The sequence below is a fragment of the Sinocyclocheilus anshuiensis genome, unplaced genomic scaffold (assembly GCF_001515605.1).
Source record: "Sinocyclocheilus anshuiensis isolate Anshui unplaced genomic scaffold, SAMN03320099.WGS_v1.1 scaffold513, whole genome shotgun sequence".
Lineage (NCBI taxonomy): Eukaryota > Metazoa > Chordata > Actinopteri > Cypriniformes > Cyprinidae > Sinocyclocheilus > Sinocyclocheilus anshuiensis.
Window position 1 is genome coordinate 846,969 of NW_015537972.1, and position 16,976 is coordinate 863,944.

The 16,976-nt window shown below is 35.8% G+C and overlaps 1 long non-coding RNA gene across 2 annotated transcripts; it reads right to left on the bottom strand.

Annotated features, from left to right (window-relative positions):
• Positions 1-15,814: 15,814 nt before the first annotated feature.
• On the bottom strand, positions 15,815-16,768 carry LOC107670650 (uncharacterized). Of its 2 annotated transcripts, XR_001632108.1 has the most exons (4): positions 16,663-16,768; positions 16,511-16,587; positions 16,296-16,431; positions 15,815-16,214 (listed from the first exon to the last, which is right to left on the bottom strand). It is a non-coding gene; the product is annotated as an uncharacterized LOC107670650 (long non-coding RNA). The 2 variants fall into 2 exon arrangements; XR_001632107.1 differs by having other exon boundaries at positions 15,815-16,431.
• Between the last annotated feature and the right edge of the window lie 208 nt (positions 16,769-16,976).

The window sequence follows — 16,976 nt, forward strand, 5'->3', positions numbered from 1 at the left end:
GAGAAGTCTCCACTGCAAATCGCCCGTCCGTTTTGACAAGGGTGGCTTATAAATGGACCTCCATTCAGGTCTAATATCATTGCTCAGCTTAAAAACAGAGTGCCAAGGTGTGTCAATTGTCTTCTCGAGAATGCTCTTATTAAGAACCAAAACGCACTGGTCAAAAAACGAGAAAATGAAAGAACAGATCTCACTCCCATATGTTTGGAAGCTGCTTCAACATTCTCAAAATTAGGTCCAGTTAGAGACAACAAATGACCCAACGTAAACACCCTGTGTTTGTGAATGGTCAGCAGTATATTTGTGTTTTCAATGTTAGTTCTGGTGTGTTGATTTTTCTACCATGCCTTAACTAGCCTAACCAGAAGCCCTCTTTGTCAACCATCTTCATCAGACAGACCATGTAGGCAAGACAACTTGGTTATGTTAATCCACCAGCTAACTTGGTATTCAAGCTGGTCTTTCAGTAGCTGAACTGTTGGTTAATTTGACATCGCAAACAAGTAAAGGTGTTTTTTTTTTACTGTAAGCATTCTAAAGCGTTATGCTCAATAGTGATGTAACGATTCACTCAGCTCACAATGCAATGCCAATATGTTAATAATAGGCATGCTAATAAGCAAGTCAATAGTGAGAATTGGTCGCTATACTAAAGTGTTACCAAATATTATTTGCAAGTAGTTCAAACGTACGGAGCCCCGCACATGGCATGCAGGAATAAAATAGTAGGCCTAGGCTAAATCGTGTGCACGATTTACTATTTCGTTCCCTCGATTTATAAATTGTGCACACAATTTACTAATTCGTTCCCTAGTTTTAAGTAAATCATGCGCTCGCGAGGGAACGAATTAGTAAATCGTGCGCACGATTTATTGATTTTTTCTTGCACGTGCAGGGCTCCGTACAAATGCATTAGTTCTTTGACTATTTTTTAATTTATTTTTATTTTTATTTATTCCTTTAATTTACTCTTTTTGACAAATGCTATTTATACTGAAACACTTAATATATAATAGAAGCTAAAAGAAAAAGGTGTTTGTAATAAACCAGATTTATTGCATATGTGACCTTTGTTATTATAGAGGCTTTATTACAAAAATTACTGGAATTTTGTCCTTTACTAAATTAAAGGCGGGGTTTTAAGCATTCGCATATAAATATCAGCTGACGTTGTGTTTACTTTCTTTATTGACATGGACAAAACCATTGCAATGATTTCTAATCATAAATTTATGTTAAATTCTTGACATTGCAGCTTTCACGTCAAAGAAAAGTGCAATATTCTGTTACACAGACCAAATCTCGGGTTTAATTTATCGTGTTTTAAAATATTTCTTAAAGCTTGTTTGATTTTGCCAAAGCATATAGCTCATGAAGGCTAGACTGTTGAATATTAATTACTTTACATAACTGGGCATCCCAGGAGGTTACCCAGCAACATCAGCATGACATAATTAATATTCATGAGATAAACATTCGCCTTGTCATGACTTCCCTAGTGTCCCACAAATTTCAACCAATTTGTAACCAATTTGATTACCCAGAAACAGCATTTGGTCACATATATGCTGCGTATTGTATGAGCTTGCACTTTTAGGCCATATCAGAACTAACATCATACAGTAGTGCCGAGTAATGCCTCGCCACACACCTGTGGCGTTGCCAGATACATCAAAACACCTACTCGGCACCTGAGATACAGATCAAAATGCGTACGACCTTCAATGAGAAGCGTCACACTGACCAAACGGCTAAGTTAGTGTGACTATCGCTCTTGATACAGGCTCTCTACTACCTTCTAAATCAAACGAGCATGTTTGACGGGGCTCAGCTGAGGACCATTAGAACTCAGTTTGAATCTGCATCAATGAGTGGCTCTCAACCGCTCTCCAGAGAGACTATCTACTTTTCAAGGTACGGGGAAAAGCCGCAGATACCACTGAAATGTCACCGGCGTCGAATAGCATTGTGAAATGTGTCATATTAGCGAACACCTCAGTGAAACGACATTGACTACGCTGCGAAAGCGATTGCGGTGTTTGAGATGGAGAAGGCCTCTCGTCTGCTGCTTCCTGCCGGTGTGTTTGTGCCTGAGTGTATTTGAGAGAAAAGGAAGAGAGTTACGAGGGTCACTACTAATTCTCATTCCTGTCACTAATTTCCTAATTTCATGTTAATTGCACTGAAGGAGCCCATCATTACTTTAAGATCCCCTCCCCTTTTGTCGGCTACTGAATGGTGGCTAATTACTGTCAGTCGTTACTGCAGGCTTTGATGTTAATGAATTCATGCAGCAAGAACGCTCAGAATTCCTCTGAAGTTTCAACTGGAGATGTAAAAGCAGAGATATACTCGGATTCAGCTCAACTGTTCCATACAGACCGCAAAAGATAGTTTGTTTCCAACATTTTATGACATAAAATGGGGTATGTGTGCTTAAGACTACTGGGTCAAATACTTAATTAGCATTTTTGATCTATTTATTAAAAAAATATTATTTTTATTAAAAAAAAGTCATATGGTCAAACCAACATGCATAAAATATCTGACATTTTACCTTTTATAAGAAGGTTAGTTCAGGTTGTGATGCGACTGCCTATATATAAATATAAATATTTATGAAAAGATCATTAGCATTTTTAAGATGTATATGTTAAGATGTATACATTCACATGTATTCAATAATTCAAAAATTAGTTGTTCCAATTTAGCACACTTTATACGTATACCAGTTTAGTATACCAAAATTATAACTGCAGAGTGTTTTATTAAGTCAAACCAACATGCATAAAATATCTGACATTTTACCTTTTTATAAGAAGGTTAGTTCAGGTTGTGATGCGACCGCCTATATATAAATATAAATATTTATGAAAAGAGCATTAGCATTTTTAAGATGTATATGTTAAAATGTATACATTCACATGTATTCAATAATTCAAAAATTAGTTGTTCCAATTTAGCACACTTTATACGTATACCAGTTTAGTATACCAAAATTATAACTGCAGAGTGTTTTATTAAGCACATAAATATGTAAATGTATTTGTACTTCGCACAAAATACATTTATTTAAAATATATTTTTGTATTTTTTAACTAGGGAATTAAACATTTCTTTAAAAAAAGTTAAAATATATTTAATACCAAAAATTAAATAAAAAACAAACAAACATTATATGATACACAGTTGATGTCTGAGTCTCAGACAACTAGAAAAACTGCTGTTGCATTTTTCTAATTTAATACAATATTGTCCTGTACAAATTCTATTCAGCAGAACTATTTAAGTCAAAGTTCAGCTGAAAAAATGAACACACATTTAGAAATGGTGCATGCCATCAATTTGTTTGACATTTTGAAAAGTCTAAAACTTTGTTTTTTTTCTTTCAATGTACAAAATGGATTATAAATCCTGAATGTTTAATGTGGTTTTAGATGCTTTTGGACCCCACAGTTATTGTAATTTATGACATAATTATGTCATGAGAACTCAGCATGCTCATTTTAATAATTAAAGCATGTCATTTCATTGATTTACAATTGACCATATGTTAGAATCATAAAAAGTTTTTTTATGGTTATGATCTTTAATGTATTAATCCTAATGCAACCCACGTCCATCACCGACATATCAATGAAAATTTCATACTCCATAATTTCATTGATTTACAATTGACCATATGTTAGAATCATAAAAAGTTGTTTTATGGTTATGATCTTTAATGTATTAATCCTAATGCAACCCACGTCCATCACCGACATATCAATGAAAATTTCATACTCCATAATTTCGCCGTATTGTATTTCATTTTTCAATGCTTAAGCTCTTTTATGTAGATGACTACCGTAACATTTGTTCAGTGAATTTAAAATCAAATCAATCTTGACAGTGTTGGCAGATCTGCTGAAGTGTTGCTATTTTAATGCAACCCATGCATTATCTCAGCCGTAACATAACCGCTGTTTTTATGCAAGACTGATGCTTTGCCTATGGTTCACTGGCTGTGTTTCAAGCTGATTCTAATGTCCAGTGATCAGTGTAAAGCCCTGCTTTATGGTTAGCGTGCTGGCCTGTGCTCTCTACATGAGCTAGCGTAGGTGGTATAAATATTTACAGAGATCTCTGCTAGAGCGCATTCAATCAACCAGCTCATCCATGATGTCGGCCCTGATTAGCTTTAACTCCGAATATAGTCTGCCCATGGAGAACTGACCGCCTGCTGCATATTGCACACAAGACTAGAAAGTGCCTTTGAAAATTGCAAGCTACAATCATATTACTCAACAGCAGAACTACATTTATTTGTTTATTTACCTACCTGATCCAAATCTGTTTCGTTTTTGGTAGAATCAGAGACTTTTGAGACTAAGTAAATGTAAAATAAATAAATGATCTATGGCAGTACTCATCAACATCTCAGCCTGTGGGTCAAACCTAACATGTAAATAGCTCACTTACAGTCATACTTGTTTACATTTGGCAATTCACAGTTAATAGGGAACGTTCTCAGAGTTCTGGCAAGGTTCTTTCAAAGTTTAGAACAAACATTCTTTCAGTAACGTTAATAGAACATTTGTTCAAAAGTGAACTGGTCTTTAATAATGTTTTTTAAAAATAACATTAAAAAAATTGTGCTAACATTTTGAGAACAAAAATGCACAAAAATTGTATTTTGAAAAAACGTTTCAGTTTAACATTTAAATACAATGTTATTTAAATGTTAAGAACATTCAGAAGCAATGTTTCCATATGTGTGTGTGTGTGTGTGTATATATATATATAGCTGGGTTCTTGTATTAAATAACCAACATCTTTAGTGGATTGCTCTCCGCTTTCATCCTGTGACGACCTCACTAGCGTGACCCACTGTGTCATGTGACCAGAGTGTAGGCTGCACCTGGTTTTAGAGACAGCAATCTTTTTTTCCCCTTCTATCTCTGGCTCTCAGTGTCTCTAGCTTTGATAAATGGGTCTGCATTGATGAGCAACTGGCTTAGGGTCATCATGGCTCTACGGATTCATTTCACCAAAGATCTCTTAGTTACTAAGCTGTCAAGCATAAAGATACGGTCGATTCTGGTTACTTCAGAACCATATGCTATGGATAACCAGAAAGGCTTGCGTTCATAGATGGGACCATCTGTTTCTTGTTGTACACACTTAAGTCTGTTTGTCTAGACCAAATGTTTTTTTTTTTTATTTGCATTATAATGATGATTATAAGTCACTTTTACAGATTAAAGTCACTTTAAATTCGCTGATTAAATTTGCACAAGTAAAACTTCTTAAAGAAGAAAAGTGCTTGAGCTATCAAGTAAGTTTACACAAAAAAAACATCTGTTTAATTTTTACTGCTGCTTTTTCTTTTTTTTCTTTGTCTTTCAATTTGTCATTCAGTGTTTCCTCCGCTTTGACTTTCTGAAATATCCAAATCTTTTTACAAGATAAATACTAGGTATACTGCATGTTATAGTTCATAGTGGCCTCAAACCTAAACCGCATTTAAAATGTATCTAATTTTATTAGATACATTGTCATTCTAGTGTGTCTACAAACAAACTATGTACATGTTTATCTCAGAAGTTCTTTTAACTGCTCGGATTTAGTGAAAGTATGAAAATAGTTCCCATCAAGTTCATTTTGAAATGTGGGTGTTTATACAACTATGGGCACTTTGGGGCCCACTGGTTTGTTTATTTATTTATTTGGTCCACTAACAATGTCCAACTGTGTGTCCAACTATTTATTTTTTTTTTCCTGAAAACAATTCCCCACCACATCTCAAATCATATTGCACATTATTTATTTATTTATTTGTTTGTTTGTTTATTTTTGCTAAGACTAATTTCAAAGCTAGCATTTTATGTAGCATAAATACAGTTACAGGTTTGCACCACACATCATCAGGAAGATCAGGCCCTTCCTAACATAGCATGCCATACAACTTCTTGTCTAGGTCCTTGTCATTTCTAGGCAATGCTTTTTTGTCTGGACTTCCATCAATTGCAATCAAACTTCTGCAAATGATTCAGAACGCAGCAGTGTTCTTGTCTTCATCAAGCCCAAGAGAGCCCACGTCACACCTCTCTTTATCTCCCCCCACTGGCTATTGTTCTCATGCTTGCATACAGAACAGCCACGTGCTCCACAACCTCCTACTTTCACTCTCTCTTACGAGTCTACAGCTCCTCCAGAAGCCTGAGGTCGGTAAGTGAGTGACGCCTCGTTGTACCATCAAAGACAGGCACACAATCACTTCCCATAATATTTCCGTTCACTGTTCCTTGCTGGTGGAATGATTTTCCCAAACTGGAATGCCTAATCCAATGTTCTGAAACAATGTTCTGAACAATGTCTGAATCTGTGTTACTTGGCAGTTGATGGTAGTCTTTGACTTTCATAGCATTTTTTTCCATACTGTGGAAGTCAATGGCTACCGTCAACCTACATTCTTCAAAATATCTTCTTTGGTGTTCAACAGAAGACACTTGGAACAACTTGAGGGTGAGTAAATGATGACAGAATTTTCCTTTTTGGGTGAACTATCACTTTAAGAATGAGAAAATTACATTTTATTGGTGGACTATTCTTTTAATATCAGCATATGTTAGACTAAAAAAAAATTCTACCATGATTTATAAATTCTGTATAATTTGAACAAAATATATATTTTGCATTTACAGTAATGTGGAATATGTCTTAATTGTCATGAACATTATTTCATATGACAATATATTTACTTATTCAAAGTCATATACAGTTAAAAACACTTCTAATATGCTAATATGCTTCACACTTCAAGCATAAATAATCTATTGTTGTTGCCTGTGGCTCCAATCAAGTCGTCATTGTCTTATTTTGGCAGACTCACTTTTTCATAATGGGCCTGTAAATCTTATTGATGCCCATTAGTTGAAATAATAGACTTCAAAATCAAGTAAACTTCAGACATGGACAAGTGACAAAGACAAAGTGTGAAAATAAATAAATAAATAAATAAATGGAAAATAAAACTTTTGAAGCAATTTCCATCATAGAAGGCTTATATCTACAAATGACTGTTTCTCTTTTGTGTCTCACATCCCTCTTCAAAAACAAGTAAACTTCAGACATGGACAAGTGACAAAGACAAAGTGTGAAAATAAATAAATAAATGGAAAATAAAACTTTTGAAGCAATTTCCATCATAGAAGGCTTATATCTACAAATGACTGTTTCTCTTTTGTGTCTCACATCCCTGCTATCAGGAGAAACCAGACTTAGATCATATTTAGAAGCTACTGCACAAGTTAGAAAATTGCTTGATGCAAATCCTCTGAGGTAGTTATGTGCATGCTAATTCAAACAGGCAACTCATTTTCATACACAAATTGAAGAGTGTAGTTTTAACCACATCCATATCATCTTTTCCTGCTTTGTAAGAACGATTTATGTTAAAGCAATGCACTCTGTCCTGCACAATCATATCACACACAATATCATTGTAGACACTTGTCTGGTCAGAGGAGAACTGGCCCCCCGACTGAGCCTGGTTTCTCCCAAGGTTTTTTCTCTACACAATATCATTGTAGACACTTACAGGAACTATGCATCATGTTAATATGATTAAATGAGCATATTTGTGCATAACTAAACAATGCTGGCAGATTTCAACCTGGACAAAAGAAACGGTCAAACAAACTGGCTTCATATCTGAAAAGTTGCACCAAAATGATGTAAAACTAGGCTTTCAAACACATTTCTCACCCACTGACAATATATGTACAAATTTGAGTCTGTAACTAGTATATATCTTTTTTACTTTTACTTCAGTTTTGGTTTGTAGTGTTGTATTGTAATTACAAAATATATTTGTTGTATCAATGGTAAATTTATAATCAAATGTTGCATAATGCTCTCACCTGATTGAGGTCCTCTTGTTTTTTGAAAAAAAAAGAACTTTAAATTGCTAGCTTGACTGATTTCTAGTGTGATTTCTAGAATGCAAAACAAAAAAAAACTGTTTTCAAACAGGTTTCCCAAATACTCTGCCGTCTTCCACTTGTCACAGTGCTACGGTGACGAGTCGAGGAACGGAGACAAGGGTAAATCACAAACAACAGTCTATAATAATCCAAACACAGGGGAACACAGGGCAGGCAGGAACACACACGAACAGCAGCCCTCTCTGGGCATGACGTGGGAACAGGAGCCCACTCTGGGCTGGACTCAGGAACAGAATCCCTCTCTCGGCTGAATTCGGGAACCGCAGCCCTCTCTGGGCTGGACATGAGCCATCTCTCGACTCTGGTCAGGGGCTAGAGCCAACAGTATTTTCCTCCTCATTCTCCTCTTTTGGGCTGAGGTGAAGGAGATAGCTGTTGTCATCATAGGGCTTGGGAGTGAATCGGCCAGTGGGCTTGACTGTGGAGCGGCCGGCAGGCTTGACAGCGGAGCTGCCACTGTATCTGGGCTGAGGACTGAAGCGGAACTCAGGAGAACTCGGGGAAGCGCGGATGGAATGGAGGGAGCAGGCTCTTTGGAACGGTATGTGGAGGGTGCTGGTAGATGGTGAACTGAAGCGCCCACTTGCTTCCGAATGGGAACAGGACGACTATCCTCCACATCAACAAGGAACTCAGAGCCATTTAAATCGAGGACATAATTAAGAAAGTCTGCTATGGGTCTATAACAATCGTCAGGAGACAGGAATCAAAACAAATTATCATCATCGAGTCCCATTCGGAAGCAGGCATTAACCATGTGATCACTCCAGCTCACCAGATGTACAACACATAGGAACTCCTCCACATATCGTTCCAAAGGCCATCCATCCTGCTGGATGTTCCAGTAGAACTCCTCAGCCCAGTTCATACTTTGCTTGGTCCAGTGTTCTGTCACGGTGCTACGGTCGAGAAACACGGAGACTAGGGTGAGTCACAAATAACAGTCTTTAATAATCCAAACACAGGGGAGCACAGGGCAGGCAGGAACACACACATAGACCAAAGTATAGACGAAATGATGTTAACACCGGACAAAAGAACAAAGGAATGGACAACACTTTAAATACAAGACTAAACGAGGGAAAATGACGAGACACACCTGAACCAAATGAACTGAATCAAACAAGGGAGAAACTGGGTCACGGGGAGCACATGGGGAGAAAAACACAACAAAACAGGAACACCAGGCTGACATTACTAGTTGGACAACACAGATATTATACATATTAAGCCCTACAGCCAGATGTCACTGTAGATGTTGCTGTGTTGGGCTGATCGGGAGGCTCAGAAAAACAGCAATGTTTTATATTGTCATAAAGTCACAGAAATGATCAAATATTATTAATTATTAATAATTATGTTATATGGCTGCCCACTAGAACAGTGCTGTAAATGCTATTAATGAGTAAAAAGGGTAAGTTAAGTTAAAATCCAGAGGAAGCATACTTTTAATTAAGAATCCAATTAAAATATAATTTTAAGTTAATGGATGTGTATTAGTTGCAGTAGCGAAGTACTTTGATCTGATCTACACAGCGCTATTATCATCCCTCCCACATTTTTGGCTTCTAGCAGGTAAAGAGACTGCTTATCCTGTTTCTGTGAGGCAGATAGATAGCAGCCAACGTGAGAGGAGGCGGCAAAGTGAAGCTTAGAGAACTACTTGGAAAAGTTACCTGCAAGGTCACAATTCATTTTCAATGAGAGTGGGCGCAATCCTGTGAAACTGCCCCGATTCTGAGGTTAAAGTAAAGCAATAATCTTTTAAAAATCGAGTTTAATGGGCCAAGTTCTTAAAATGAAATCTTTGTATTCATGTTGATTTCTTGTGGTTTTGAATACATTTTATATACTTTTTTGAGGAAAGTTTAAATATAATCACTGTTAAAATGTCATGTGGTGTAACCATCAAGAAAAAGTAATAACTTTTTAACATTTACACCTTGAATATACACTGTATTTCTTTTCAAAAATAAATAAATAAAAAATATTATATAAAGAATACATAAAAACAATATATATATATATATATATAATATATTTTTTAAGAGTGAATTTAACAAGAAAATACAATTTCACTCTTTCTACTTCAAAATGTTACAGGTTTCTTCAAGTCATTGTAAAGAATACATAAAAACAATATATATATATATATATTTATTTATTTTTTTAAGAGTGAATTTAACAAGAAAATACAATTTCACTCTTTCTACTTCAAAATGTTACAGGTTTCTTCAAGTCATTGCATGTATAACACAGACACAAATACGTGTAATAGTGGTCAATCAGCTGAATTATTCAGGACTTCCTTAAGAACAATCAACTGACTGTCCGTTCAACCCACAGATTAGTTCATTTTATCTCTGCACATTGATCTAGAATAAGATAAATTATTTTAACATTGAAAAAAACTGCATACTTCAAATGTAACTTTTAAATCATTAATGTCTTGTAGCTTGGTATTGAAATTGGCTTCCCTGTCACTGATTGTCATTGCATTCCATTATAGAAAGAATATTATGTCTGGCTCACTTCCCTTCAGATGTTCTCTTTTGTGTGTGAGAGAGTGAAAGATATCAGGTTCAATCATCAGTAGCGTGATATTTCTTCATCAGGTAATATAATCCACTACGTGTTTCTCAGCAGGGAAGCCGTCTTATGCTGGTGGGAGGCCGTGGCTGCAGGAACTGGATTGTTATGGAGACAGACTGCAACTGCTTGTAGAAGAAAGCTTGGGAAGAAAGGTCACAAGATGGAGAGACTTGGGAACGAGAGATAGACTGGTGAAGCGCTTGAGTTAGTCGATTGTAGGAGAGATCAGAGCTTTCATTTGGGCTGGAGGAAGACATCACGGGAAGGGATGGACAATATGGCCACAGAATGCCGAGGTCAAAAGGGGAATCCCATCGACAGCTTGAGTCCCAATGGATTACAGAACATAAGGATATAGGGATGAGAGTTTGGACACATCAGTGCAACTGAAATACAACAGAACACACACAAATACAGACTCAAATATGCATACATCTGTTATAAATACAGCAGCCATTAGCAGATCTATGTCAGTTTAATCTTTCTGGCATATATAGTACATGTTTTCATGATTAATCCTACAAAACACAGTATCACACAACTGCATTTTATTTAAAGGTGACTATTTTAAACTATTTTAAAGCACATAAAAGTTATACACTTTAGTTTGAACAATATAAAGCCTACTGTATCATATTTTATATGCAAATATCCAAAGTTACAATATACTATGTGCCTTCTGTTGTCTGATTGATAGTTTATACTTTTATACTTTTTTAATAAAAAGCCTTTTAGTATAGTCTTTTTGTGGTAAAATCTACAGATTTTTTATAAAGTAAATGTAAGTGCTTAGGTTTACTTGATGATCATTTGAAAACAAAAAAAAACAAACATGTTAAAGCATCAAAAATGATACTTTAATCATAAAGCTAAGCATTTAAATATCTCACTGAGACATATTATTGGGAGATATAGAGTGACAGCTGTACTTCTTCTACCAAAAATACAGCAAGGCAAGGCTTTTTTCAACTTCTACAAAATTATGAATAAAGAATGCGTATCAGGTATGATTTTGCTGTTTTTATGTTTTTATTCAGTTTATGAAAATAAAACCGAATCGTTACATCCTTCATCATAATTATACAGTAAAATGCTATTATATTTTGTATATGGAACTGACTGCGAAACTTAAGTCTCAAAAAAAAAAACTTTCATATGTGTTACAGTACATATTCATTCACCTTGTAAATACAATCTTTTTTACATTAATTATACTGTAATTACCATAAGGTCAACCAGGTGTTCTTGGTCAGCCAGGTTTAGGCTGGTAGACCCCTTTGGTTAAACTAATGGGGAACTAATTAAGCTAATTAACCAGGTTCTAAAAACTTGATCTGACCTCTTCTGAAGTCTTTAAATTAAAAATGGAATAAAAAATTACTTTTTAATTCCTTGATTTATTGTAAATGATTCACTGCTGAATGTTGTTATAAAGGAAAAAAAATATTCTTTGTAATCTTTTATTAAAATGTAACTACTTTCTTGTTGAAAATAAAACATCCTATATGAATTGGAAATACATCATATTAGGACAGTAAAATGGTCTGTGAGTGCTGTTTAATTTTAACCAATAAGCTTTGAAAAAAGTAATACACGAATATATTGGTTATATGCTGTGAATAGTCTGTATCCAGCTGCCTGGAATGGAAAATGATGAGTTAGCATGGATTTATCACAGGGCTGGCTCATGATGCAACTCAAATCTTTCCATCTATGGCTGTTATGAGATCAGGAGTCCTCCATCTTGCAACAGCTTGCCAGTAAAACCTACAACAAATCCTGTGTGTCAAAAATATAGGCTAGTATGCTCTTCTTCTGCAAATTTAGAGTGCAGAATATAGCAGGAAGTGCGTTAGAGGTAAAGCTCAGTACACACTGTGCAGTTTTGACAACGATTTTTTACATCTCAGAAATTTTAAAATATTTGGTTTTCAATTTGAGTCCTGCAGTGACTGCTCCTACAAACCTATCTAATAAAGAACCAAAAGGAAATTCTGACAAGCATCAATTGTAAATAACAGACTGTCATTTAACAGAGTAGTTAGTAACCAAGATTTTGCCACAACTTTACTCTCGTCTATCCTATAAATCTTGTTCTGCATATATACAGTATACTAGTATACTCAAACACACCTGCACTCCTTCTAGAAAAGACATCTGGCGATTTTCCACGGATATAGTATGTCAGAACTGACAGCTTCTTAAATGATTGATTCTGGGATTGTTGTCCGTCCATCCTTAAATGACCATCAATGTCACCTGACACTATCTGGCCACCGATGACCAATGAGAAATGAGGAAATACTCGTGAGAACAAGAACAGACAGCCTTTATAAAAAGCCCTTACCAGGATGCTGACTGAAGCAACAGCCTTTTTCAGCTGCCACAGCACTTACAGAGAGCTCTGTAGACTGCACAAATTGCATCACAATGTTTCACCCACTGAAATGTCCCAAAATATCTCCTAAATGCCATTTCATTCTAGCTAAAAGCAACTCAGGAAATAGTAATGAAATGCACTGTATGCTGTTACTGAGCTTTTAATTTATCCACAGAAGACTCTGCTAGCTTGTTATTGATGCATTGAGGCCAGGACAGTCAAGTCAAACACGTCTGCATTTACACTTATTTACAGCAGCAAAGCAAGTTGCAAATGAGGAATGCTACAGCACAAGCAAATCATGCTAAGTTGACAGTGCTGTAGCACAAAGTTCCAAAATTGGCAAGAAAAATACAAGTTAGAACACAAATGTGGGTGTGACAAAGAACAGAGTGACACTTTATGATATGTATAAATTAACAAAACACTTATAAATCATTTGCAAACTATTATTTTGTAGGAATGCATTGTTTATACGTTAATATACAAACAGTGAGTTCATTGTCACTGTAATTTACAAATTATTTTTGTTTAATTGTTTAATATGTAAAGAGCTATCTTTATGCTTTGTTTGCAGCTTGTTATCAGCACCTAATTGATGTACAGTAAACTGATTTACAGTATTTTAAACCAGTACATGAGAGTTATTGGTCATTAGGATTAAGTCATTCTCAGATTTGGTTCTTAGGTTGTCACTGAAAATACTAAACTGACATTATTTACTAAACTGACAAGTACTTTAAACTATTAGCCATTAATTACATGAATAGTGAGTTTTTCTAAAAAAAATTATTTCTCAAAATACTTGTTCATACTATATTCTAAGTTTCACTTCTCACTATTAACTAATTAACTACAACTTTTGCCTCAGTAAACTCCTACTTTGCTGCTTATTAATAGGCATTAATATGTGCTTTATAAGTACAGACCGATCTCAAATCTCACTTTTCTGTCCAAGATACTAGAAAAGGTAGTATCCACACAATTATATTCCTTCTTAGAGAAAAATGGTATCTGTGAGGATTTCCACTCAGGATTTAGACCGTATCATAGTACTGAGACTGCTCTCATAAGAGTTACAAATGACCTGCTGTATCATCTGATCATGGTTGTATCTCTCTATTAGTGCTATTGGGTCTTAGCGCTGTGTTCGACGCTATTGACCACGACATTCTTTTGAAAAGACTAGAAAACTTTGTTGCCATTAATGGAAGTGCATTAGCATGGTTCAAATCGTACTTATCTGACCGCCATCAATTCGTAGCAGTGAATGAAGAGGCATCATATCGATCACAAGTGCAGTATGGAGTACCTCAAGGCTCAGTACTAGGACCGTTACTTTTTACGCTTTACATGTTATGCTTGGGAGATATCATCAGGAAACACAGTATTAGCTTTCACTGTTATGCTGATGATACTCAGCCCTATGCTCTCAATGTCAAATGCAGAAAATTTATTTGTTAATTCATGTGTTCATGACCTCAAGGTTAGATTATTGTAATGCTTTATTGTGTGGTTGTTCTGCACGCTTAATAAACAAACTCCAGCTGACACTAACACATTTCTAATATTCAAATCCGTTGAAGGATTGTTAGGCTTCATTAATTAGGACAACTGGAACCGGGAACACTTCCCATAACCAGTGTTGGGCAAGTTACTTCCAAAATATAATACATTATATATTACTAGTTACTTCCTTTTAAAAGTAATTAGTTACATTACAATATTACTGTCTCTGAATTGTAATGCGTTACACTACTTTTAAGTTACTTGTGAGTTACTTTCACTTTCAAGCACAACCCGCAATTAACCTACATTCAGAAATAATAGCGGTAGCCTAAATAAAGCGGAATGTTATAGGCCCTAATGAACAAGCAATAAACACAATAGCAAGCCTATAGGCTATTTTAGTTCTCCTCACTCCACAACAAATCCGAATTACTGGTATTCAGAACAGAACAAGAATGAAAAATTCTTGTTTCTTGTTTTCTTGTTTCAGGGCAAATGTATTTGAATGCTAAACTATTAGCCTATTTAGTGTGTAAACCATGCTTTTGTAGGCTACTTAACGCGCTTTCCGAAAAAAAAAGAAAAAAAGGAAATATCACACTCTTCACATGAACAAATATGTGCTTGGCCCGAGCTCAGGCTGAACGACACGGATTGTACGGACGATTTTAATTAACCAGTGTTTCTATATTTGGTCGACTGTATTTTATTTTGATAATGAACGGCTGCAATGTTTGCAATGCTGTATGTGTGTGCGTGAGGCGCCGGCGCGATCGAACAGCGGAAAGTTTCCTTCCCGTGAACTTTTGCAGAGAACTTTTGCGCCACAAAAATGAACCAAACTCAGCAGCATATTTTACATTGTCTTTTTTCTTTCATTTTGTTCATCTGTTAATTATTTGAGTCAAATACATTTCGCGTATTAATTCCTTTTATATGTAGACTATGATTTAATAAAAACAAATTGTTATTTTTAGTTAAACTTGATTTCCGTTGCTTGTCTGCGCTCATCCGCCGCATTCTTTCTCTTCTCTGACCCCGCAGTATGCCCATCTCACAAATGTAGAATCCGTCTCAGTCATCTCAACCATCGAATTACAGCAACAGGAAATAGGCTAGACAAAGTATTTTACCCGAGGAATTTATTGTCTGGTACTTTCTAGGGTAAGGGACCCTAACAATGATATCTTTAACACAGGTAGTTCAAATAAATGAACTAGAAGCCAGAGTACAAAAGGTTAATACTTTATTAGAATGACAGATATAATCCTTTTCCATAGATAATGTTATTAAAATAATAACCGGGTTGACAGAATTGTTCCTAAAAAAGGATATAAATACAAAACTGAAATAAAGTAAACCAACTTAAATTAAACTATTAAATTACATTGTATAAAACCAATGATGAATATGATACCCAAGATAAGGCAAATCAACCCTGAATCATAGACTGGATAACACACCACATGGGAGGAAACAGAAACCCAAAATTATTCAAAACCACTCAAATCATACCTGAAACACAAACAAAATCACACAAACCAAAAGTAAGACCTCCCATACCGTGGTACACCAATCAATAAAACAAAATTCACAACAAAATGAATATCATAAAATCACAAAAGTTATAATACCATGAACACCCAATAAACTAAATATAAAGCAAACACTACAACTAATAAATAAATCTCAAATTTTAGTGGGAAAGAAACGGTGGCCGCTAAATCCGAGAGAGGATTTAAAACCTGTAATTAAAACCAATTGACATTTTTATTGCACGTAAAACCCCCATATTTCACCATAAAACAAACAAAATACTCACGTACCTTCCAACATTGCGCTATGACTCACTTTGATGACTGGACGTAACAGTCTCACTAAAGGCAGAAGTGGGTTGCAATGCAGTATATTCTGTACAAATGGACACTCGCAACTCAGCCGAGTATGAACACAAGAGCGAACCTAAAATAACACATCCTAAATTTATGGCACCGCATTTCATATCAATTTCACTTATCAATGAACTTGGCCATGCACTCACATTAGGTAGCTGAAACCCCGCGGAGTTGCACGCACACCGCGTTTTCGGATCAACAGGTCATCAGCACGGAAATAATCCTAAAACACATTAGCGGGCATATTATACTAACATCATTAAATTCAACTCCTATGCATAAAAGCATATTTACTCACGCTAAATTGTCGAGAGCAGCAATCACACACACGAGCAGTTCTTCCAACGCGCCAATACAGGAGAGCAAACCACACACACACTCGTTCATCGAGCGGAGAACGAGAACAAACGCCATTTAATTGAAGCCCGCGAGACTTTAAACATCACCTGTCCTATCGCGCCACCTACCCCTTAAAGGCATAGCAAGCTCATTCCGGTTACACATCGAATTACAGCAACAGGAAATAGACAAGTATTTTACCCGCGGGATTTATTGTCTGGTGCTGTTTTGCCTGGTGCTGTTTTGCGGTGTTGGTGAATTCACCACTTAATT